Source organism: Staurois parvus, unplaced genomic scaffold (genome assembly GCF_062004578.1).
Source record: "Staurois parvus isolate SC_StPar_1 unplaced genomic scaffold, SC_StPar_1.0 ptg000347l, whole genome shotgun sequence".
NCBI classification, from domain to species: domain Eukaryota; kingdom Metazoa; phylum Chordata; class Amphibia; order Anura; family Ranidae; genus Staurois; species Staurois parvus.
Window position 1 is genome coordinate 1,104,455 of NW_028318143.1, and position 25,832 is coordinate 1,130,286.

A 25,832-nucleotide genomic window follows, 5' to 3' on the forward strand; every position below is an offset into this window, starting at 1 on the left:
TTTTCCGTGTGGTTCCAAGAATATAATATGGAAGTTGTTTTTTAACTGCAATGCAAATTTTGCAACATTTTTAAATGTCTGTCTCAAGATTTAGATTTTTTTTTTTTTGTAGCTATGGGAGTAATTTTTTGTGATCTATCCATATTACCTCCAATCTGTTTAAAATAATGTGATTTCTATACTGTCAGTCAAATATTTTAGGAACACTTGCAATAATGACACACCTAACCTTCAACTGTTTTAAAATCTGTCTGCTGTTATAGATAGCAACCACACCCACCAATGTGACATATTTTCGAGGATTCTTAATATACACCTGTCAGATACTATTACATGTCTACAGAGGGTTGGAAAAAAAAAAGAGAGGGAAAAGAAAATAGCATCAGTGTCTACTATTTTTATACCCAGCCATAAAGTGCATGGTAAAATAGACAGAGATTCACAGCTGGAAACATTTTAAAGTCAGATAAAACCTGCCAAAATATATTTTGTCGCTTGTATTATGTTGTCATGAAACTTCAGTGATTCCAAAGCCCAAAAAATATCAAAAGCAATTTACTTATGGTCACAAAATCGTGATTTTTTTATCTTCAAAGCTATTGGGCCGTTAAAGCTAAATGCAATATAAAAGGGAATGTAAAAAGTAAACATTATACAGAATGGAAAATTGTAATGTTGACAAATGTCCCTACAATGTTATATTTGTGCTTAGTTGAAAAAGAGTATATGCTAATAAATGGGACCAATCAAAATCTTTTATTGATCAATGTTCATACTAAAGTAGATGTGGACCCTAAATGAGTCCTGGTTCACACTGGTGCAATTCAGGAAACGCAGCGAATCTTGTGTGTTTCCGCACCGCATTGCAATCAGACGGCGTCGGTGCGACCTTCTGCGGTTGTCAATGCTAAATTAATGACATTCTGAAAGTTATTATTATTTATTATACAGGATTTATATAGCGCCAACAGTTTGCTCAGCGATTTACAATATAAAGGGAGACAATACAGCAACAATACAGTTCAATACAGGGCCTTGCTCCTTGGAGCTTACAATCTAATCAGTGCGATTGCCAGAAATTGGATCGCATGGGTGTAAACACCTATGCAATGAAATTCATGTGCAGAAAAAAAAAAGGGTCCAGAACCATTTTGGTGCAGATGCAATGCAAAATGTTTGGCTCAGATAGCACCCCACAGACATTGCATGCGATGTGCACAGGAATGCGGTGCGATTCCTGAGCGAATCGCATGCGTTGTCCCACACCGCACAAGTATGAATCTTGTCTGAAGGATATTTAGGTTGCTAAAAATGTGTATCAATGGGGGAGATTTACTAAAACAGAGGCAAGCAGATTCTTGTGCTACTGTGCATGGCAGCCAATCAGCTTCTACGTTCAGCTTGTTCACTTAAGCTTTGACAATAAAACCTGGAAGCTGATTGGTTACTAAGTGCAGCTGCACCAGTTTCTGCTTGCACCAGTTTTAGTAATTTTCCCCCATTGTGTAATAATTGCCATTTTTCAGTGTTTTTGTGGGGTTTTTTGTCATTTATTTTATTATAGAGGATTGTTTTCACCTTTTTTCATCATATTGCTTTTCAATGGTGTTTATCTCCTGTATTCTCTTTCAGGCATTTCCGGTCTATATGCATTTGCTTCAGTATCAGCTACACCTCTTTGCTCTCAACTGGCTTCCAGATTGATGATAAGGATGGACCATGCCTGCTGGATGTGTGTCGGCACAGCCTCTTACAGTCACCACCATGATGGCAATACAGGAGCACCATTGGAAGATATTTGTCTCCCCATAACTAGAAGTACCTGTACAAGGACATGCATGGCAGGATAACCAGGTATTATTTCAAGAAAGGCTGCAAAAAAATAAATAAATAAATAATAAAAAAATATATATATATATATATATATATTTTCATGTAAGCTTTAACATTGATAAATACAGATATATATATATATATATATATATATATATATATCTGTATTTATCAATGTTAAAGCTTACATGAAAATTAGAAAATTATTGATTGGGTTTTTACAATCCCTATCAGTGTGTGATTTTGCAGCGGGCCGGACTGTCTGTTTGAAATTATTATATTGTCTATCGAGGGGATGTTGGTACTAGGCTTATCCCTTCTGAGCCTTGAGCATTGACAAGACCCTCACCATCCCTGCCCCATTTACAGAATGAAGTTGCATTTTTCCATAATATGTTTCTTTGTCTTGGTACCTGCTGTCTATTGTCTATGCCTTTATTAGGTTTTGTAATAAGACTTAAATGAGAATATCACTTGATATTTTTAGCTTAGTGCTCTCAGAATTAAATAGAGCAGTTAAAACTTTTGTATAAGATGTGGGGGGGTTGAGGGCTTAATTTAAATTTATTTATTTATCACAGCTACTTCTATAGCATCATCAATTTATGCAGCAATTTTCATTTATATATATATATATATATATATATATATTGTAGAGTTAAAAAAAAGTGCAGAAACTTATTGAAGAACCCTTCTATATATATATATATATATATATATATATATTATAATAGGGTTCATCAATATCTTCAATGAGTTTCTGCACTTTTTCTTAACTTTACTCTATATATATATATATATATATATATATATATATTATATATATATATTGTAGAGTTAAAAAAAAAGTGCAGAAACTTATTGAAGAACCCTTGTATTATATATATATATTTATTTATTATAATAGGGTTCTTCAATATCTTTAATGAGTTTCTGCACTTTTTCTTAACTCTACTCTATATATTTATATACGGTATATATATATAAATGTGTGGGAACTTTTTGAAAACCCCTTGTACATTCAAATCAGTCCCTGCACTCGAGAAATTTACAATCTAAGGGATTTTCAATAGTAATAATCTATTAGGTTTGGGGCAGTGATAGGAAATGAAGTCTATGGCAGCTTCTGTAGACTCCGGACAACAGTCAGGCCATTACATTCAATGCAGATACAACCAACAATAAACATTTTAAGAATTTGCTCTAAGTTGTAGTGGGCTAATATGTAAGTCATACCCTTCAGGGGTGTTGCTGCAGCTCTAATCAGAAAATGTTATAGCTTATATGAGATTTTAGTGATTGGGTTAACATATACTTTACTGTCTGTGATTTTGCAGAGGTTTCGACATAGCTTTGGCTGTTTGAGTCAAAATGATTATAGCATCCATCAAGAGCATGTTAACTGGGGATTGAGCTTTGACAACACATTCACCAGCCCATCCCCGTTTACAGAATGAAGCTACATTTTTTCATGTTTTTTTTTCTTTGTCTTGGTACCTGCTGTTTATGCCTTTATTGGGCTTTTAAGGTTTATTAGGACTGAAATGAGAAAATGTAGCTGTTTTTAAATTAGCACCTACATATCTAGAACAGTTAAAGCTTCTTGATTAAAATATGATGGGGGGGCTTAGTTCACATTTTAGGGGGCTCTGGAGGCACCTGCGATATTATTCCAGTAAATTTGGGCCATTGATAGGGAATCAGGTCTCTGGCAGCATCCTGGCTCTGTAGCCTCTGGGTGACAGTCAAGCCATTGTATCCAATGTAGATAAATCCGTTAATAAACCAATCTGCATCGACATTTTTACACTTGACCTCAAATAGAGTGGGAAGATGTGTAAGTCATATCCTTCAGATGTGCTGCAGCTCACGGTTTGAAAATGTTAGGTATGTTTCCTGTAATTTATGGATCCTGAACATATCCCTACTTTACATCTTATCTAGGGAGGGCTAATATCACCGTGCAAAATATGTCATTCTAAAATAAGTCTAATACCTTTAAACACAAATGCAACTATGAACTTAGTAATGACAAAACTCAATCGATGCCTTATTATTATTTTTTTTTTTATTACTATTCAGGATATATATAGCTCCAACCAGGGGCGGACTGACAAGTCATGGGGCCCCGGGCAATAGGGGATCATGGGGCCCCTAAGTCCTCACCAACAGTCAAATCACACCCAAAAAAGCCTATGAAAGGTACTAGGAGCATCTCATGGGCCCCCCCTACTGACCCTGGGCCCTCGGGCAGTGCCCGAGTTCCCAAATGGTCAGTCCACCCCTGGCTCCATCCATTTGTATTAAAATATAAAGAGAGACATTACAGGTAAAATGCAATAACATATGGTTAGGAGAGCCCTACCCGTGAGATGTACGATCTAATAAGAAGGGATACAATAGATAATAACTGTGAGCAATGAGCTGATGAACGAATTAAAAGTTCACCTAACCTAATGGTGGACAGAGTAGACAGATTGAGGTGGAGTTCTGAAGGATGGGAGAAGCTCTGAAGAAGTCTCAGAGACAAGCATGAGAGGAGGAGACAAATTAGAATGCTGTGATATTTACTGAAAATGATATTAAACCCAAAACCAAAAATGTAATATATTGCAGCTTACCAATCATTAGATGTGGTGGCTGCATCAGTTTTCTTTTCTTTGGCTTTCCCCCCCCCCCTCTGTTTTCACCTGGTGATCTGGCCAGTAAAACATCTGTATTATTGAGACAAAACTCTGGAGGAATGAGCACATTAGGCACAGCAGACAGCAGCTACCAGATTTAAATATAAGAGCAAACTGAAGCCAGACTCCAGCTCACATTGTATAATCAGTTACAGCAAACATTTTTTTCCTTTTTTGGGATAAAGGTTTTAAATAAATAACATCAGAATATTTGAAAGTGGTTCTAAAGGCTTCATTTAAAAAAAAAATAACAAACATGTCTATCCTTACCTGCTGTGTGCAGTGGTTTTGCATAGAGCAGCCTGGATCCTCCTCTTCTCGGGTCCCCCCGCTGGTGCTCTTGGCCCCTCCCTCCTGTCAGGTGCCCCCACAGCAAGCAGCTTACTATGAGGGCACCCACTGCAACATGTATCCATTTACATACGGAGCTGTGCCTCGGCCCCACCCCCTCTCTCTTCTCAATGGCTCACTGGCTGTGATTGACAGCCGTGGGAGCCAATGGCTCACTCATCTCTCTCAGCCAATGAGGAGAGGGAGTGCCAGGATAGGCAAGACTCCAGTGCACATCGCTGGATTGAGAGGGGGCTTAGGTGAATATTAGGGGGGGACTGGGGGAATGATACAGAGATAAGATGTTTTACCTTCATGCATAGAATGCATGAAGGTAAAAAACCTTGAGCCTTTATAACCACTTTAACCCTTCCAGTGTTAAATGATTTGTCTCATCCATGTAAACTGATACATTTTGCTGGACAGCTTGAGCTCCTAAAAACAACAGACTTGCTGACCAGATCATCAGATGAAAATAGAAGATAGAAAGCCTGAAAAAGGAAACTAATGCAGCCGTCATATGTAAGAATTGGTAAGCTGCAATATAATAAATGTTTGCTCCTGGGTTTACTGCTTGAAGGACTATATACCAAAAAAACTTTCATTTTTACTGGCAGAAATATTTAGTTCTGTCATTAAAAACAATATACACTTTTTTCAGTTTGAGCTCTGGCCCATTCATTACCGTGTCTCATTATTGTATTGGGTTTATTGAGTGAATGGCCTTCCATCTCATCGTCCATTCCACCTTCAATCCTGAGCAGTCAAAAGGATAATAAGAGAAGATGGGTCAGACCTTCATATTCCAAGTAGTAGTTGGTGTTAGCATATCAGGGAGTCTTGGTTTTCAAGCTCTCTAGGACACTGTGGTGACAACCAAACATTTTCTAAGCTTATGTTATCAGTTAAAATATAGAATAATAATAATAATAATAATAATAATAATAATATTATTATTAATATTATACTATATTTTAACTGATAATATTAATATTATTATTATTATTTTTATTATTAACCTTACAAAATATAGTACAGATAAGCACTGACATCACTGGATGCTGATGGGAGCACTGATATGCTTCAGGCTACACAAACCATTGATAGCTTCTTTATTTTTCTTTAGCAAAGGAAGGGGTATGGGGCATTGATTTTGTGTAATTCAGGTGAGGGTACCGGCTGGGTGTCCCATCTGGTGTGTAAATGTTTTCTAGGAAGCTCTCTGTAAGCACTCCAGCCCCAAGCCATTTCTGGCACTTTTTGTTTAAATTTTAAAATCAGTATTTTTTGCTAGAAATTGTCTTAGAAACTTACAAAATCTATAATGTTTGTGTATCAGAGGCCATAGAGAATAAATTGGTGATTTTTGCATTTTTTTTAATGTCACACAGTATTTGCACAACGGTTTTTCAAATGCAATTTTTAGAAAAATATACACTTTTTTAATTTTTTTGCAAAAAAACACAACACATAACCTATTTTTTAATGTCAAATATAAAAGATGATGTAGATACCAAATAGGTTTAAAATTGCGCACGTCCATGCAACTGCGACAAACGCCGTACATTTTAATATTCATAGGCAACACTTTTAAAGCCTTTACAGGTTACCACTTTAGATTTACAGAGGAGGTCTAGTACTATAATTACTGCCCATGATCTGACAATCGTGTCACATGTGTAGGACAATTGCAGGACCGGCGCATGCGTTCACCTTAGCACGCGAGAAAGGGGGGGTGGGGGCACTTTTTTTTTTACATTGTCTCTTTTTTATCACTTTTATTCTTGTCACAAGAAATGTAAACATTCCCTGTGATAGCAATAGAAATGTGACAAGTATTTTTTATGGAGAGATCTGCGGTCTATAAGACCCTAAATCCCTCCGCTGCATCTGAAATCATTCAAAACACCAAGATCTGTGCGGCACTGAAAGTTCCTGAGTAAACTGGAAGTGATGCCAGGTCATTGCTTCCGGTTTACAATAAAGGAGAGCCAAGCAAAGCTGATTCCGGCTTTGTTTGGCTGTCTGGCCAACTAGCAGACATGTTGGCTGGTCCCTCGGGACCAGGGGCGGACTGACCATTCGAGCACTTGGACACTGCCCGAGGGCCCGGGGTCAGTAGGGGGCCCCATGAAATGCCCCTGTTACCTTTTTATAGGCTTTTTTGGGTGTACTTTGAGTGTGGGCAAGGACACAGGGGCCCCATGATCTCGTATTGCCCGGGGGCCCCATGAGTTGTCAGTCCGCCCTTGCTCGGGACTCTCTGTGGGATGGGTGATCCCGAGAGAGCTGCGGAAGGCAGTGGAAGGGGGAGATGTCCCCATCCATTGCTTGTACAAGCAATTGAACAGCTAGTTAGCCACTCTAACTGCTTGTACAAGAGAGCCAGTACCAACTCTAAGAAATGGTACCGGGCTGAAGCAATATACAGGTACAAAGTTGGTCTGAAAGTTGGTAAAAATAATACAAGGGCTGTGACTTGAGTTTCAGTTCAACAAAAGATATAAGGAGAAGAGTGCAGATTGATTGTTTGTGTGGAGAATATCCTTTATTTTTTGTTGCATTTAGTAAAAAGCCAATGACTGAGCAGGCTTGGAGAACATTTCTTAATTTATTCATAATCAGGGGTGGACTGACCATTTGGAAACTCAGGCACTGCCTGAGGGCCCAGGGTTAGTAGGGGGCCCCAGGAGATGCCCCTGGTACCTTTTTCATAGGCTTTTTTGAGTTTGGGCACAGGGGACACAGGGGCCCCATGATCCCCTATTGCCCGAGGGCCCCATGAGTTGTCAGTCCGCCCCTGTTCATAATTAATTTATTTTTATTATGAATTTAACAATGAATCCACATGGTGCAGATCACACTCTAATCAGGGCTCAGAGATGCTGGATAAAGTATAACTAAAGGCAAAACGTTTCTTTGAGTTTTGGATAGAGTGGAGAGGGTTAGAGCACCTCTCAGGTTTTTATTGCTGCCCGTGTCCCCATTTGGGAGATTCACCCTTTCTCTTTTTCCTGTTTACAATTATCACCGACAGTGAATTCCAAATTTTGGACTGTCCCCAGAACAGGATCAGTGGGGAGATCTTCCAATGGAGACACTAGAGGATTGATTTACTAAAGGCAAATAGGCTGTGCATTCTGCAAGTGCAGTTGCTCCAGAGCTTAGTAAATAAAGCAAAGCTTCACTTTGCATGAATACCTAAGCACATGCAAGGAAGATAAAAAAAAAAAAAATGTTTGCTTGCACATTTTTGGATGGGGAAGTCGGCAGAGCTTCACCTCATTCACTAAGCTCAGGAGCAACTGCCCTTGCAGAGTGTAAATGCATTTTGTAAAGTGTCCTTTAGTAAATCAACCCCTATGACTGGTGTGGCAGTGATCAGTGACACTGTGACTAGTGTGGTGGTGATCAAGGACATCTGGACTTTGTGGCGGTGATCAGGGGCACTGTAACTGGTGTAGTGACCCTGGTGACAACTAGGGATTCCTTCACTTTAGAAGGATTTTCTCACACTTCCTGTTTTGTCTATGGCACAGGAAGTGAAAGGAAATCTCCCCAATAGGACATAGATAGCAAAAATAAATCTTGCAGGTTTTATAACCCTCCTTTTGGTTCTACTTAAAGAGGGCCGCATTTAAACCCTGAAAAAAAAAATCTGAATTTTTAATGAATGTGAAAATAAACAAAATATATTTTGGACATAGGCTGCCATTCTTCACTCCTTTTTTCCTTCTTCAAAAATTCTATAGGATACAACTATACTATAGGAACTAAAGTATATTCATCTTTACAGTCACATAGATGGAACACACTCTGAACCAGGGGTGGACTGACCATTTGGAAACTCGGGCACTGCCCTAGGGCCTGGGGTCAGTAGGGGGCCCCATGAGATGCCCCTGGTACCTTTTTCATAGGCTTTTTTGAGTTTGGGCAAGGACACAGGGGCCCCATGCTCCCCTATTGCCCAGGGGCCCCATGAGTTGTCAGTCCGCCCCTGCTCTGAACAACCCAGTCAAATCCTCACTATAATAATTATGTGCATGTGATGTGACTCATGTGCACACTTTTACAGACCACATACATCTGATTTACTTAAAGCAGAACTACAGGAAAAGCAAATATTTCTAACGACAAGAGTCATGTGCATTCTTCCTTGGTGCGCTTTGTGTATTTCTTCCAGATCTGTACAGTAATCCAGTGTGAAACTTCACCTCTGTGCAGGAGCTTTCTGTCATAAAGACCAGTCACTGTTGCTCTTTCTCCTTGTGCAGGATGACTGGTCTTGTCTCCGCCCCTTCCTGTAGTTTTTTGCAGGCAGTCTGTAGTGGGAGGACTCTACTGGGCTCCTCCCACAGCTCTGCTTTCTGCACAGGCTATGTACAGCCCAGTGAAGATGTCACTGATAATATCTAGGATTAGAAAGCATTTTGTCAGGAATGGACTCGCCAATATTGGTGGGACTCACCTGCCTTGTGGGCTGCAGTACCAGGGCTGGCCAGCGGGTGCTCTCGGCAGCCAGAAGCTCACTCCTGCAATCAAACCATCACCTGAGGCTGATTGCAGGAGGTGTATTTAAGGAATGGCCAGGCCTGCAGTCAGGGCCTTGGTGTATTGTTCCCATGAGCCCCTGTACCTGCATCCTGTCTGCTTCCTGCCTGATCCTGACTCTGCTTGATCTCTGCCTGCACTTACCTCGGCTACTCCTGACCAATCTTCTGCCTACTCCTTGTACCTTGTTTGCCCGTTAGCTACTGACCCAGCCTGCCTGACTACGTTGTTCTCCATATTTATATATATATATCAGTTAAGGTTTGGATTTGTTGCACCTTGTTGTACGTATTTGTGTTAGTTTTGGGTTTGGTTTGTTGCACTGCGTTTATGTTTGTGTTGCCCTTAATAAATTATATTGTTTTACACGCTATGCCTGGAGTCTGTGTTTCCCTGTGTCGGTCCACACACCTCTGGTCATACCCGGAGCCCTGACACATTTGTTGTTTTTCAACCAGGGTGCCTTCTGGGTTCTTCAAGGGTGCTTTGGTAAAATCCCCAAAAATTGCCCCAAAATTGTCAACAATCAAGCAAGTGCAGCATTACAACCTTGGGCACTTATGTAATTGATTGATAAGGAGGACATCAGGCACCTCCATCTTTGTTTGCCCCTGTCCATCAGCACTGAGATCAGTGAGGGAGAAAAGGAATGGTGGAATACTAGTCAGTGCCAGTATACAAAGGTGTATTAGCTTTGTTAGAATAATTAAACTCCAATGTTGGGTGCCCTACACTACATATGTGCATGTCGCAGCGTTATGTAAAACTTTTAAATTAAGTCTTTACATTTTAGAATGGGGTCCTTGGGAATGTGCAGGATATTAAAGGGTGCCTTGACCCAAATGTCGCACACACGAAGCAGCCTCAGCCTGACTTTGTCCATGCCACACCCTCAATTTGCCCAACTCATGGGGCTTAGTCATGGAGCACCTTCAGTTAGAGTCACCAGATGCAGACATACATGATCCTGGAGCAGCACCCCCAGCTCTTTTGCTGTGGATGCCATAAGCTTTTCGTGAATTTATCCACATTGTGTTCACTCTTTCCACTAATCAGCTGTCATAGAACCAAAGTGCTAGGTGTTGAAAGGTCTGGAGAAAAAGGCTGGCCAATCCCAAAGAAACCAACGTTTCACAGGCAGCCCCACCTATCTCCCTTTGAGTGATTGTGGTGCTCATCTCCAATTTTATTTGCAAACCCTGAGCAGCTGGCAAGAGGCAGTGGAACTAAACTGTATCATCACAAACTGAAAACACTAATTATTTCATTTTTACTATTTAAAGCAAACTCACCCATCCATCCATGTCTTCATGTGTTATTTTATTGAGAGATTGCTTTGAAAAACACCCCCAAATCTTTTCTAGCCATCTTGAATAAGGGCAGATGATTCATGCAGCATTTACTTTCTGGAATCCATCTACTCTTAGCTCAGGCATGCAGGCAGGAGGGTACGCTTGGCTGAGAAAACACCTCCTCCCCTTTGAAGAAAAAAGAAATGCCCATGAAGACTCCTGGGATGTGTTGGTCTAGACCAGAATCCAGGAAGTAACTTAAAAAAATAAAAACTTTAAACAAGTAAATATATATAAAATAACTTCCTATCTATTTACTAATGGCAGCAGCATAAGGATTAAATGTGGATTGAATGCAGGGGTGGACTGACCATTTGGAAACTCGGGCACTGCCTGAGGGCCCGGGGTCAGTAGGGGGCCCCATGAGATGCCCCTGGTACTTTTTTCATAGGCTTTTTTGAGTTTGGGCAAGGACACAGGGGCCCCATGATCCCCTATTGCCTGGGGGCCCCATGAGTTGTCAGTTCGCCCCTGATTGAAAGTTTAGTTTAGTTCTGCTTTAAGTCAATGAGTGCCACTTGCAATATTGATATGTGCCACAAATTCTGCTGGGATGTGTAGTCTGGCACATGAGAATAGCATCACAGTAGGTGACCCTCTGGCACCTACTATGGAGAAAGAGAAAAAGATATCAAGCAGTCACATGAGCACTTCCTGAAGCTTTCCAAAAAGGTATTTAGGGGCTAAAAATCTGCAAATCAAGAGCCACATGAGATACGGTTCTGCTTGCGCTGCACAATCCGATATTATTTAGTCAGGCTTGCCATCTGCTTAAAGGCTAAAGAATACCAGTCTTCAAGAGTGCCTCAATTATGTCCTCGGTTCCAAATGAATGAATATTCTTTATAATAATAAAGTCTTTTTCCTTGAGCGACTGTCGAAGAAGGCTTCACTTTTAAGTAGAGGAATGGCTAGACAAAATAGAACCTCAACTTTTCTTTCATACTTTAAATTTGTTGAATTAGTGTGTGCGCTTTAATTGAAAAATCTACCGTGTATTCAAATATTTAATTTTTTTCTTTTTTTAAATATGGTCATCAGAGTACTTAAGACTTAACTCCAGGAAACTTTAAAAATTTCCTTTGCAAAATCATATACTCAAAAAATTATACTTACTGTGGAACTTAAGGGGTTATTCGTCCGCATTGTGTAAAAAGAATGTTTCATCCTGTCCAGGCTGATCCTCCTCTTCTACTGTCCCCAACTCATCTCCTGCTAGAACAGAGCCTTGGGAGCAAGTTGCACATGCTCAATTTGGTGTGTATTGCTAGATGGTTTTATTTTTCCTTGGGAGAGTGCATGTGATCAGCACAGGGGCAACCAGCACTGTCCAGACACAGGGGACAGGGGTTCTGCAGTCTCATAGGACAGTGAGAGGTGAATGAAAACTCCTCCTCTGGATGCTGATAGAAGTTACAAGACTGCTCTAACTGCTGATGAGAAAAGGTATTTAGCAGTTTATATTTACACAGAACATGGAAATGGAATTATTTTAATACTGTTGGAGACCAGATATAATGAATGCAGAGTCCTGGGTTTAGTAACACTTTGGGGTTTATTTACTAAAGCTGGAGAGTCCAAAATCAGACTCCCTTCTGCATAGAAACCAATCAGCTTCCAGGTTTCATTGCCAAAGCTTCATTGAACAAGCTGAAGTTAGAAGCTGACTGGTTTCTATGCAGAAGGGAGTCTGATTTTGGACTCTCCAGCTTTAGTAAATAAACCCCTTTATGTCTAGGGGAAATTAGAAGAACCTTTACTTAGCTTTCTCATTCTGTGAAGGATCAGGTAAGTAAAAATTCACTTTGCAAAGAACATTCAATCATGTGCAAGCAAAAAAAAAAAAGAACAGAATTAAATTTATGGACCAAATATGTAAATAGATAAATGTCACTTCAATGTTTAAAGTACAAACATTTACAATTTTTAAATTTTACTAAGCTACTAAGAGAATGGATTCAAAGTGGAAATTGACTTGGGCACAAAGCAAATTAATAAAAATATGAAACGGCAAGTAAGTAAAAAAAAAAGTTGACACATAAAAACAAAAGCACAGTTGTTCTTGTTATAGTTTACTTTTAATAATCAATATGCCCCAATTTCATCCTATAGAAGAATCCTCAACTGATGCTCCCATCTAACAAATTACTAAGTGAAATCTCCCTACATGATATCATGTTTGAAATATTTGATGCTTTCATCCAATTAATGATGAAAATGATTGTTAGAGCAGAAAGAAAGCTTACTTACACCTCAAGGGGTTAAGAATTGAATCACTATATAATTGACTGGTTCAACTTGTGATAGACTTTGATGTTCTCATTTTTTCCCCCCCTCTAAGAACTTGATTGACATTTCTCATGTGTTCCGAATTCCTTCGGCAATGGTTGGTAATGACGAACATTAACCCAAAGCGTTATCTAGCCACCCCACCTTAAAACTTCATTGACATGTTTCAACTATTTACTTTTTTTGGATGCAAACAAGTGCCGGCAAGTAAATTAAAAAAAAAAGAAAAAAAAGAAAAAATATACAAAGACTTCAAAACCATTAGTTAGAGTCCACAGGGATGTTTGAAGAGACAGATTCAAATTATTTTAAGGCTTTTACATGCTGTTGTTGTGAGTGCTTTAAATTAAAATGTCGCCTTCAAGATTGCAATTGAAATGCACCAGAGCATCAAAGAGACAGATAGAAAAATGGACTAAGCACCTATAATGGCCATTCTGTTCAATGTTGAGTGTTTGTTATCTTGCCATTGTGTCAGAGTGCGTTATCTGCTTTGGCAGGGATGAAAAAAAACAGGTGCCCCACCATAGCCTCCACATCTTCAGCCATTTATTTGTCGTCGCTGTTTACTCGCCGCTAACGGCGCATAAAGCAATCACCGCTGCCTTGTATTCTCAGCAGGTGACTAACAATTACATTCGGTAACAGGTTCTGCCGAAGGAAACAGATTTAAAATCAATGTTCATTTGCCATTTATATACAAATTGTCTAATGTAATCAAAATGGTGATCACTATTCACACATGCGTTAACAGTCTCGTATCACACCGCGGTTAACACCAATATGTGAGAGGAATGGCGTACGTCAAAAATGAGGTCAGGGTTTTCCTGTCGCTGGTTCCAGTGGAATTTGGATTTGCTTTTCTCATTGTTAAAATTTATTGCAAATATCAAGAGCATTAGCAAGCTTACAATATATTCACCCTTTCCTGTTTTAAATGTTGGCTGGGAAGATTGCAAGACAAGACAAGTTAAATAAAAACATAGCCTAAAAGTGGAGGGATATTGGACCAATGGACTTTAAAGCAGAACTCAAGGCAAAAACGTCTTTACATGTTCTTTCTGTTTGTAAGACCAGTTGTTCCTATGTTTCCTATTCCCCCAGCCACTGGTCTTGGCACATCCCTTCTGTAGTTCTTTCTCCAGAAAGCAGTAATGTAATTTAGCCCCACTTGCAGTGGTGGGCGGACCATGACTCTCAGACCCATTCAACATGTGCAGGTCTAGTGTACCCGCCCACATTCACTCCAATTCCCTGTGGTTGATGGGAACTGTAGTTTCCTGTTATTGCAGAGAGAGCGGATATAATGTAATCCCTGCTGTTTCCTCCTTGGCAGAGCAGATGCTATTATCTTTTGAATTACAGAGATGAGTTCATGAACATTGAATTAGACCTTTCTCCTAAATGGTAAAGATTTTCAAAATGTTATTAACTGTTTAGTGTTTTGTGTAGGGGGGTGTACTAATGTGTGATTTTTTTACCTATCCCAAAGTTCTTCTTTAAATGTGTCTCCCAGGGAAGTCCACAGTACATATAATAAACAACAAGTACATACAATGCAAAATTTCCTTTTTTTATGTATACATGTTAACAGCTTTCTCACTGCCCTATAGCAGAAATACTGCCACAGGGCAGCAGGGGCACGCAAATTCATGTATATATACACGTGATTTTGCATTTCCGGGTAGGGGGCGAGCTCGAGCTGCTCGTGCGCCCTATCCGCGTAGCTGTTTGCGGCCTCGGCACCCGGTGATCGCCGACTATTACCGTCAGGGGGAGAGAATGTATGTAAACAATACAGGTCTCTCCCCTGTCAGCTCCAGCACACTGCTTTGTATGGCTCTGCATAGCAGAACCATACAAAGCAGTGTGCTTATAGTTGAAAGCACAGACACAGCTTACTGTGAAACAGCACACAGTTAACCCATTTGATCGCCCCACATGTTAACCCCTTCCTGCCCAGTGCCATTAGTACAGTGTCAATGCTTTTTATTAGCACTGATCACTGTATTGGCGTCACTGAGGATATCAGTGACACCAAGCCAGTTCCCCCAAGTGTCAGAATGCCCGCCGCAGTCCCGCTATAAGTTGCTGATCTAATAAAAAAAAAAAATTCCAGTATCTGTAACGCCATTTGTAAACTTTCACGTAACCCAATTAATTTGTAAATTAAAGTAATGTATTGGGAATTTTTTTAGCAAAGACATGTAGCACAATACATTTTGGCCTAAATTTATGACGAAATTTGATTTTTTAAGTTTTTTACTGGACATGTTTAATAGCAAAAAAGTAAAAAAATTTTTTCTCAAAATGATCGGTTTTTTTTTGTTTATAGTGCAAAAAAAAAAAATGCACAGGCGATCAAATAGCACCAAAAGAAAGCTCTATGTGTGGGGAAAAAGAATGTAAATTTAATTTGCGTGCAGCGTTGCATGACCGCCGTATCACAAAAAATGGCCTGGTCAGGAAGGGGGGGGGGGGGGGTAAATCCTCTGGAGGGCAAGTGATTAAAAACATAGGAAACATTAAAACTATTTATTGCCCATCTCTTCTGTAATATGCATTACAGCAATACTTCATTTTAAAGCCTTCGAACAGCACCCTATATTGACATGTTTAACGACATTGCAGATCGCATATGAGTTGAAACTATTTAAATACTGGAATGGATTGTAAAAAAAAAAAAATTGCTTACCTATACATTAGCAGCTGTTGTCATCTTCAAAGTAGTCCTCTTGTAAAACAATGCACTTTTCTAGATGACTGTGCCACTGCTGGAAACATTCCTTGAATTCGTTTTCTGGAACACTGACCAATATCTTTGTCATGGTGCTCTGGATGTCCAGGATGTCATCAAAGTTGTGTCCTTTTAAGGCATTTTTAAAAATCTGGAAACAGCCAGAAGTTCTGGGTCAGAAACTTGCAAACCATAATGCATCATGTGTAGGAGCACATGGTCAAGGTGAAGAATCCACTAGTCAGGCCAGAATTTCGGTCAATCTTCTCCTCCGAACAGATTCCCTTAACCGTGTCAGAATTTCCAAGCAACAATATAGACTGACCATTCTTGTGTCATCATGGACATCTCCCCTCCCCCCCTTAAATCATCTATGTCATTCAAAAACACTTGATTTCTTCAAGGAATGTTCACCATAAGCCTGTTGTAACAGAGCTAAAGTTTCACTCACACTTCTGCCAATTTTCACCCAAAATTTTACATTAATCCGCTGCTCCAGTTCCTGTCACTTATTTTCCACCAATAGCACCAAGCACCCACGTGTTATTTCTTCTACTACTCCATAAAGACTGGGTCAACTGGTCTGTGACTCAGGCGAGTGCACGTTAGAACATATCAGAACACGCTGGAGTGCAAATGGCTGTGTGACTCCCCACCATAGAGCTATGCAGCAGGCATTCTGGGAATTACTGTCACACCTTGTATAAATTCATTTTCATGGTACCACTGTTTGTAGGATTGTAGTCACCCTCTACTGTTTGCTCCCGAGATGGACTATGGGATTTGTAGTGTTCATACACAGTGAGTTGCACCCCAATGTATAAATCTAAATGGGTCATCGTGGGCTTAATCTTACATTCTACGACTGAGTGGGTTAAATGTGTTAGGGAGGGGAAACTGAAGCCTATTTGACATACTGGGCTGCTTCTACATTTTTTTCTTTTATAGTTGGCTATTGGACGACATGGTCCCTTGTGAAGTCAGCACCCGGCAGAGTTTAGAATCACTGGGTTGAACATTGGGGTCTTCAAGCTGTGCTTTCTGTTTGATTAGGTCTCAAATGTGTAATGCACTCACATTTGAGCAAAGATGGGAGTGCCAATACAAGTCAGTATTCATCTAGGCATGGGAGCGCTTGTACTCTCCCAGCCATAGTCTAACACCATAGACATTCTGGTGGTATACCATCCGTAACACTGGTGCCTTTTGGAGTTCATTCCAGGCTGAATACCGATTTGTATAAGCGATCTCATCATTGTCCAAATGTGAATGTATTCCACACGATGTATATTATTTAACTGTTTTTAATAAATGATTACACTGTACTTCCTTTCGTTTATGTCAGCTTTATCACAACCCAATGGTGACGTGGAAGCAGCAAAACTGTTCGGCAGTTTCAAGTTTATACTGGAACCATAGTGGCATTCATTCTGTTCTGTTTCCTCATACAGACTTTATTTATTTATTTCAGGTACTTATATAGCGCCATCAATTTATTCAGTGCTTTACATATATATATATATGTATATACTGTATATATATATTGTACATTCACAACAGTCCCTAACCCTCAAGGAGTGTACAATCTAAGGTCCCTAACTCACATTCATACATACACACACTAGGGCCAATTTAGACAGGAGCCAATTGACCTACCAGCATGTCTTTGGAGTGTGGGAGAAACCCAAGGCAGGCACAGGGAGAACATGCAAACTCTAGGCGGGTGGTGCCATGGTTGGGATTCAAACCAACAACCCTAATAATGCCAGGCAGAACTGCTAACCATTTAGCCACTGTGCTGTCCACTTTATAGACCTTTTGATTTTATGGTCTTGCATTAGCGCAGATCTATATATGTTTGTATGTATGTTTGTTTGTATGTTTGTTTAACCACTTCCTGCCTGTATATAATTTTTATCCACCAATTTAGTGGCAGCATAGAATATAGGTCACTCATTCCACAAGAAGGTTCTTAATCTGAAGCTCATTATTCTCACACAGACAAATCCTGAACATAGCTATAGATAAAGCTTGTAAGCACTGACCTTAGTGCATAGAAGATTGCTCCTATACTGTATAAATGCAGGGATATATTTATTTAGCTGCTTTCCTTTCACATCAATAGCAGCAGTACAATCTAAACAGATGCGTGATCATTAAAATAATGTGCCCATGTTTCACTGATCCTGTAATCTTACATGGACAGAGCTTGTTAGAGGTTTAAGAACTGCTCGCACCAGCCTCAAAGCAGCACTGGGTATATCATAACCCATGAAAAAAATCGGATGTTGGTTAGTTCGTGGATTGTAACATATATAAGATATATTGATGTTTCATGGTGACTCTCCACATTAACCACTTGCCCTCCAGAAGATTTTACCACCCTTACTGACCAGGCCATTTTTTGCTATTTAGTGCTTCGCTATTTCAACTGGTAATTGCACGGTCATGCAATGCTGTACCCAAACAACATTTATGTCCTTTTTTCACATAAATAGAGCTTTCTTTTGGTGTTATTTGATCACCTCTGGGTTTTTTATTTTTTGCACTATAAACAGAAAATATTTTTTTTGTCTTTTTTTAATTTCTGTTATAAAAATATCCAAATAACTCAAATTTCATCATAAATTTAGGCCAAAATATACTTTGATATATGTCTTTGGTGAAAAAAAAAACCCCAATAAGTGTATATTAATTGGTTTATGTGAAAGTTATAGCTTCTACAAACTATGGTATAGGTACTGGAATTGAGGCCATTTTTTGCTATACGGCACTGCGCTAGTTTAACTGACAATTGCGTGGTCATGCAATGCTGTACATCATTGAAATTTATATTATTTTTTCCCACAAATAGAGCTTTCTTTTGGCAGCATTTGATCACCTCTGGGCTTTTTATTTTTTGTGCTATAAACAAAAACAGACTGAAAATTTTGAAAAAAAAGATATTGTCTAATTTCTGTTTAATTTAATAAATGTAAGCCAAATGTATTTTACTATAGTTCATCGTAAAAAAAAAATCCAAATAAGTGAATAATAATTGGTTTTGTGAAAGTTATAGTGTCTGCAAACTATGGTATATATATTGGAATTTACGTAGCTTTTACTTTCTGACTGGCTATCACATTTGTTGAGGTGCTAAAATGCCAGGTCAGTACAAACACCCTCAAATGACCCTTTTTTGGAAAGTAGACACCCCAGACTATTCGCTAACAGGCATGTTGAGTCAAAAGAATACTTTATTTTTCCTTCTGTACTGAAATGTATTGTAATTGTACTGTCTCCCTTATATTGGAAAGCACTGCGCACTATATAAATCCTGTATAATAATAATAATAATGTCATTTTCCAATAACCTGTGGTAAAAAATTTATTTTTTTTGTTGTCACTGAAATTATATATTGCTCACACATGCCATGGATATATGTGAAATTACACCCCAAAATACATGCTGCTACTTCTACTGAGTATGGGCATACCACATGTGTGAGACTTTTTGGGTGCCTGGCCACATACAAGAGTCTATACTCCAATGACCCCTTTGAAAGCTTGATGGTGCATAAATTCTTCTTCATTTCACTTCTTCACTACCTATCACAGTTTCAGAAGCTCTGAAATTCCAGGATAAAACAATTCTTCCACAAATGACCCCTTTTTGGAAAGTAGATACCCAAAGGAATTTAATAAGAGGCATGGTGAGTATTTTGCAGATCTCATTTATTTTTCACAAGGTTTTGAAAAAGAAAAAAAGAAAAGAAAAAATACACATTTTTGTTTTCTTTCTTCATTTTCCAAAAACTTGTGACAAAAAATGAGATCTGAAAAATACTCATCATGGCTCTTATCAAATTCCTTGGGGAGTCTGCTTTCCAAAAAGGGTCATTTGTGGGGCTTTGTACTATCCTGGCATTTCAGGGCCTCCGAAACTGTGACAGATAGTCACAAAGTGTAATGAGGAAATAAAGGCCTTTAAAAGCCTAAAGGTGCTTATTGGATTTTGGGGTCCTGTATGCGGCTAGACTGCCAAAAAGTCTCTCACATGTGGTACCTCCATACTCAGGAGAAGTAGCAGAATGTATTTTGGGGAATAATTTCATATATACCCAGGGCATGTGTGAGAAATAAATCATTTAAGTGACAACTTTGACAAAAAGAAAAATTATTTTTTTTTACACATTTTTCAAAACCTTGTGGTAAAAAATACATTTTTCTATTGTCTCAACATACCTCTCAGCAAATATTTTGGGGTGTATACTTTCCAAAAATGGGTCATTTGGGGGGGGGGGGTTGTTATCTTGGCATTTTATGCCCAGCATTAGAAGCTTATACCACATATCACTCACGTCTAACCACTTGAAGACTAAGTCTTTTCTGACACTTTTTGTTCACATGCAAAAATCTGTATTTTTTTTAGAAAATTACTTTGAACCCCCCCAAAATTGTATATTTTTAAAGTACACACTCTAGAGAATAAAATGGTAGGTGTTGCAATTTTTTGTCACACAGTACTTGCACAGCAATTTTCAAATGCAAATGTTTTGAAAAGAATACACCTTTTGGAATTTTAATGCACAAAAACACAATATATTGGCCAATTGTTTGATAAAGTGTAAAAGATGATGTTATGCTGAGTAAATAGGTGCCAAACATGACATGCTTTAAAACTGCATACGCCCCATTCAATGGTGACAAACTGCATACATTTTTAATATCAATAGGCAATGCTATAATGCTGTAGGCAATGCTTTAGATTCACACAGGAGTTCTTAGATATAAGAGTTTATTCCAAGTATTATCTTCTTCCACTCCTCATCTCTCTGTTACCACGTCTTCTTTTAGAGTTTAGTTGCCATCTTTCTCCTTCCAACCCCGTTTTCTCCTTGTACACATCAGTCCATCCTGTTATTTCTGGGATTTGTAGTTCCAGTCTCTCACAGAAGTCCTGAAGCTCCTCTGAAAACCTCAGTCTAGCACAATGTCCATCCTTCCATCCCACCAAACACGCTGGGAAACCCCAGTTATATCGGATATTGTTTTTCCGCAGCTGCTCCAGCAATGGTTTCAGGACTCTTCTTCTTGATAATGTTTCGGGTGCTATATCCGCATATATCTGCAAGTTTGCTCCCTCATATTTTATTTTAGGGACCCCTCTTTTTTTTCTCCCAGATCTTTACTTTGTCATCATAATAATGAAGTTGCGCTATCACATCCCTTGGCATTTTCATTGACACCCCTTGAGGTCTTCTTATCCTATGTACTCTCTCTATTTTCAACTGCTCTATTATGGGTCTTTCCATTATTGGGTTAAGCATTCATTAAGCCTCTCAAGTCCTCTCTCTGGGCAATTTCAGGTAGCCCCTTGATCCTCAAATGTTTCCTTCTGTTTCTGTTCTCCTGGTCTTCTATCTTATATAGCAATTTCATTTGTTCATGTCGCATTTCTTACATTTGACCATTCAACTCAATTATTGCTTGAGCGTGTTTGTACAGTTTTTCTTCAGTTTCTTCCACTCGGGTCAAAACTTGTCACAGATCTTTATGTATTATTGCCATATCATTCTTTAACTAAAGTTCTAATTTTGTGAACATGTCTGCCATTTTCGTTTTAGTGGGCATTTGTGAGCAACATCCTTGTTCTTCCATGCTTCTTATATCTTCTTCACTCTCTTTGGGGTTTATTTACCTTGATTTAATTTGGTTGTCCCCAATGACAGTCTGGACTGATCTCCACAGTTGTTCCCCAGTTCTTGTCTACAATTAACTCCCCATTGTCTCTCTGGGGTACGATCCCCTGGACTCTTCTCCTGCAAGGGCATATACTCTCCTCTCTCCTCTCCTCGATGCTACCCCACAAAGTCCCACTTGTGTGCTGCTTTCTAATTTCTTCCTTGTTACTTTCACTCAGTCTGTTTTCCTCCTAGATGTTCCTTTCTGACACACGCTGGGTGACCCCCTGGTTCTCTCCCCTAATGTAGAGATCCTTTACAGACCATCTCCCCCTCTTTTTGCTTATACACAAAGAAACAACTTTAGAATTGCCTCTAAGAACTCACCATTCAGTAATCTGACCACTCTTTTCAGCCCAGACAAAAGCTGACGTGGTGGTACTCTTTACTTTCTACTATGCTCCGCACTCCTCTTCAACGATGGAATTCTCAGTGGCATTCAGGGATGTCACCCCTCGGGCTCTTTTCTCTCTTCACTCGACCGAGCATTTCTTCCCAAGAGTCTACGTGGCTTATCTCGCAAGGCTCTCCACTGCACTCCCCAGCCTCTTCCTCTCAGCTGCCTCCACTCTGCCTCACCACCTGTCAGGAATGGACTCACCATTAGTGGTGGGACTCATCTGCCGTGTGGGCTGCAGTACCAGGGCTGGCCAGTGGGTGCTCTCAGCAACCAGAAGCTCACTCCTGCAATCACCCATCACCTGAGGCTGATTGCAGGAGGTGTATTTAAGGAATGGCCAGACCTGCAGTCAGTGCCTTGGTGTACGTTTCCCATGAGCCCCTGTACCTTCATCCTGTCTGCTTCCTGCCTGATCCTGACTCTTCTTGATCCTGACTCTGAACGAACTCCGCCTGTCCTGACCTCGGCTATTCCTGACCACTCTTCCGCTCGCTCCTGGTACCCTGTTTGCCCGTTTGCTACCGACCCGGCCTGCCCAACTACATTTGATTTGTATATATGGTTATCTGTTGGAGTTTGGGATGTTTGCACTGTGTTATGTTTACCTTGCACTGCGTTTATGTTGTTTAGTCTTAATAAATTGTCTTATTTACACTATACCTGAAGCCTGCGTTTCCCTGTGTCAGTCCACACACCTCTGGTCATACCCGGAGCCCTGACACCACCACTTTGACCGACTCTCCATTCACTGAAGCCGCCACTGCACCCCCCGCAATCCAAGAGGGTCCCGTGGCACCACGGAAAACAAGAATCCAAACCAGAAGGACCAAAAATGGAAGTATGTCCCTCATACTACTGCATCTCCTGGCGGGTTTTCAAGGAGCTTTTACAGCTTGCTCCCTGCCGGTGCCATCTTCAGGCCCCTCCCCCAGATTGTTTGCACATCGAAAAGGATAACTCTAGACTGTTTGTTGAGCCAGAAGAGTGAGTGAAGCTGTGTGCCTGGCTGCTGATACACTAAATTAAGAAAATAACCTGGGGCAAAATAGAGGGCCCTTTTGGGGGTGAATGCTACATTAGGGGAAGCATATTAACAAAATAGTTTATTGGGAAATGTTTCTTTTATTGTGCTCAATGTGTTAAGCTAAAATACACTAAGATTTAATAATACTTCAAATCCTGATCAAACTATCTATATGAAATATGTTAAATACAAAGCAAAGCATGTGAAAAGTCTTACAGTTCATTTTCTTTAGTAAGCAGCCACAACCTAGAAAAAGCCAGTATGCTGTAGAGAAGGATCTGTGCTCTCCAACACACCTCCTGCTGAGTTAGATCTATACCACTTCAGTCAGCAGAACTCATGCTCCCTTCTGCTTAGAGAGCTTACGCTCTGGCTGAGTAGGTACTATGTCAGAAGTCTGTGGAGAGACCAATGTTATCACACAAAAAGTAAGGGTCCTTCTGTGCATCGTGCTGGCAAGGGTCAGGTGTTCTATTCAGGCTGTGGCTACTTTCTAAAAAAACAATCTTTGCACACCGTTTTGATGCGCATGGAATACTTTAGTTAATTTAAATTGAAAATATAATTGAGTATTCATATATTTTACTCATCAATGATTTTGTGCTAATTTATTGGTAGAACACTTTAGAAATGACATTCTAACTGTGCCAGAAATAATCTGCCTTTCTTGTTTCATTTTCCCCGTCTGTTGGTTTTCTGCTAAACCGGATGTAGATAATCTGTATGGTTATAACTAGAGATGAGCGAAGTATTCAAAAATTTGATTCGACTGATTCGGCGAATTCGTAGAAAAATTTCGATTCGAGTCGAATATATTCGCTGTGAATTTAACTTAAAAAAGGGTGTTTCTAGGCTTCAGAGAGACTTAATATTAGTGCTGAACACTGTACCTTTAATTTAAATGCCCTTGGAGTCTGCTGGGGAAGAGAAATAATACTGTCAGGCAGTATGACATGCAGATGAGTGCCGTCGATCTTAGAATCACCGCACACTTCACTCATTTGGGCAGTCACGGGGCCAAAACCAGAGTGTGGAGCCACAGTGTGGCGGTGGAGGCAGCAGCAATGGGAGGCCATACAGCACCCTATGACAAAAATGGAAACCACCAGCAGTGTGAGGAGACCTGAAAGTGGCACATGGCAGAGTGTGGCGATAGAGACAGCAGCAATGGGAGGCCGTACAGGGACCCATGACACACTCTGGACCTGGCAGCAGCATGAGGAGGCGGTACAGGGGCCCATGGCAGATTACGGGCCTGGCAGCAGCATGAGGAGTCGGTACGGGGGCCCATGGCAGATTACAGGCCTGGCAGCAGCAATGGGAGGCCGTACAGGGACCCATGACACAATCTGGACCTGGCAGCAGCATGGGGAGGCGGTACAGGGGCCCATGACAGATTACGGGCCTGGCAGCAGCATTTGGAGTCGGTACGGGGGCCCATGACACACTCTGGACCTGGCAGCAGCATGAGGAGGCGGTACAGGGGCGCATGACAGATTACGAGCCTGGCAGCAGCAACTTGGACAGGAGGACGTTCAGTTTCTGCACCGTCTGGTGCGTGCTCGCAAACTGTTGTCTCTTGGAAACGGATTCCAAGAAAGACTGCTGACGGAATCCGTGAAGAGGAGTAGCAGGAGAAGGAGCATCTGAACGAGCGGAATATGCCAACAAGCGACAACAGGGGCCCATGGCAGATTAGGGGCCTGGCAGCAGCTATGGGAGGCCCGTAATCTGCCAGCACCCTATGACAAAAAATGGAACCCACCAGCAGTGTGAGGAGACCTGAAAGTGGCACATGGCAGAGTGTGGCGATGGAGACAGCAGCAATGGGAGGCCGTACAGGGACCCATGACACACTCTGGACCTGGCAGCAGCATGAGGAGGCGGTATATAGGGGCCTATGGCAGATTAGGGGCCTGGCAGCAGCTATGGGAGGCCCGTAATCTGCCAGCACCCTATGTCAAAAAATTCTACACACCAGCAGTGTGTGAGACCTGAAAGTGGCACATGGCAGAGTGTGGCGATGGAGACAGCAGCAATGGGAGGCCGTACAGGGACCCATGAGAGACTCTGGACTTGGCAGCAGCATGAGGAGGCGGTATAGGGGCCCATGGCAGATTAGGGGCCTGGCAGCAGCTATGGGAGGCCCGTAATCTGCCAGCACCCTATGACAAAAAATGGAACACACCAGCAGTGTAAGGAGACCTGAAAGTGGCACATGTTTGGGGCATGATTCATGGCGGATTTAGTCAGTTGTGTCAGGAACTGGTGGTTTGAAATCCAGACTAATCCACGCCTGATTCATTTTCACAAACGTCAGTCTCTCCACACTTTGGGTGGACAGTCGTGTCCTCCGCGGAGTTGCAATACCTCCTGCCGCACTAAACACGCGCTCCGATGCCACGCTACTGGCCGGGCATGACAGCCTTTCAAGGGCAAATTCAGCTAGTTGGGGCCAAAGGTCAAGTTTCGTTGCCCAGTAGTCAAGGGGATTGTCTACCTCGGTTGGCAGGGTGCTGTCCAAGTAGGCCTAAGCCTGTTGTTTGAGGTCCTGCTCCAGGTCCACCTGATGCTGCTGCTGCTGCTGCTGCTGCTGCTGCTGCTGCTGCTGTGGCTGGTTAGTAGTTTCCTCACTGCGCTGGTGAAGAAAGCTACTCATCATCGACTGCAGACTGAGGCAGCCGCTGCTGGTGGAGCTGCCACTGCTCCTACCACCCCACCCCTCCCCTGCTGCCATGGCAGCGGAACGTGAGCGCACAGGGCCCACAGTGTCTGAGGATGGACGTTGGCGCAGACAGGCAGAGACCAGCTGACTACATAGGTGGTTTTTATAGTACGTTATTTTGGCCTCCCTCTCAGCAGGTGTGAAAAAGGCCACCATTTTTGAACGGTAGCGAGGGTCCAACAAG

The 25,832-nt window shown here is 40.9% G+C and overlaps 1 long non-coding RNA gene across 1 annotated transcript in view; it reads left to right on the forward strand.

Annotated features, from left to right (window-relative positions):
- The first annotated feature begins 1,639 nt into the window (after positions 1 to 1,639).
- Positions 1,640 to 25,832, forward strand: part of LOC149456784 (uncharacterized) — an 86,052-nt gene continuing 61,859 nt past the window's right edge. The window contains exon 1 of the long non-coding RNA XR_016313793.1: positions 1,640 to 1,854. This is a non-coding gene — a long non-coding RNA (uncharacterized LOC149456784). The remainder of the gene's footprint in view (positions 1,855 to 25,832) is intronic.